The 1,059-nt window shown below is 45.3% G+C and overlaps 1 pseudogene; it reads left to right on the plus strand.

Annotated features, from left to right (window-relative positions):
• LOC119593662 overlaps positions 1–990 on the plus strand; it is a 24,877-nt pseudogene extending 23,887 nt beyond the window's left edge.
• The last annotated feature ends 69 nt before the right edge of the window (positions 991–1,059 follow it).

The following is a 1,059-nucleotide window of genomic DNA, read 5'->3' on the forward strand; positions in this document are numbered from 1 at the left end:
TACCTTTGACCACTCTCTCATTGGTAGCGACCAGTTCTCCTCTGCTAATCTTGGTGACTCCTGCAGATCGCGCAAAATCTGGCGAGGGTCTACAAGAGCGTGGATGACATCGACTTCTTCGTAGGCGGCATCTCCGAGCGGCCCGTGTCAGGTGGCCTCCTTGGATGGACGTTCCTGTGCGTGGTGGGCGACCAGTTCGCCAGACTGAAGAAGGGAGACCGATTCTTCTACGACCTTGGAGGCCAGCCTGGCTCTTTCACTGAGGGTGAGTGACACGGGGAGCGCCAGAGTGGGAACGATGGGAAAGTGCGTGGTAATTGCGAGTTCTAAACTATAGGATATGCACTAACTTCTTGATACTGACTATATAATTTTCAGTGTAAACGAACTCTTCAAACTTTATTTCGCAGCTCAACTTCAAGAGATTCGCCGTAGTTCTTGGGCAAGAATCATCTGTGACAACTCTGACAACATCCAGGCCGTCCAGCCGCTTGCCTTCATGCTCACCAACACGCGCTTGTGAGTAATAAAAAAAGAAGATATAGACTGTCATTCAGTGATTACCTTTTTAGATTAGACATTGTTCCGTTCTCTCTTCATTTCAATATGCCCCATTCTTCTTTTGCAGCAACCAGCCCATCGCATGCGACAACCCTGTTATCCCTAGGCCTAACCTCGAGGCATGGCGTGGGGAAGTGCCTTAGCCGCCCTTCCCCGGCTAAGTCGAGGAGAAAGGTCAGAGGAAGAAGATGGAAACGTGGGAGAGGCTCGATTTTGCATTAACTGTCATCAAACCTTTTGAGAATTAGCAAGAAAACTACAATAAGGAATGCCAATGAGCAGTTGCAGACCACATATCTCATTACATTTTCTAAACATGGATGTTACATGCTTATTTCATTGAAAGTAATTTTTTACATATAAGAATATTGAGTTCGACAAATGATTATGTTCACTCGCTTTTTTTTAATAAGTGAAATTATCAAGCAACACCTTTTTCATTACCCTTGGCGTTCGCAATGATTTCAGGGAAATCACATACACAAACACATAAATGTG

Source organism: Penaeus monodon, chromosome 32 (genome assembly GCF_015228065.2).
Source record: "Penaeus monodon isolate SGIC_2016 chromosome 32, NSTDA_Pmon_1, whole genome shotgun sequence".
NCBI lineage: Eukaryota > Metazoa > Arthropoda > Malacostraca > Decapoda > Penaeidae > Penaeus > Penaeus monodon.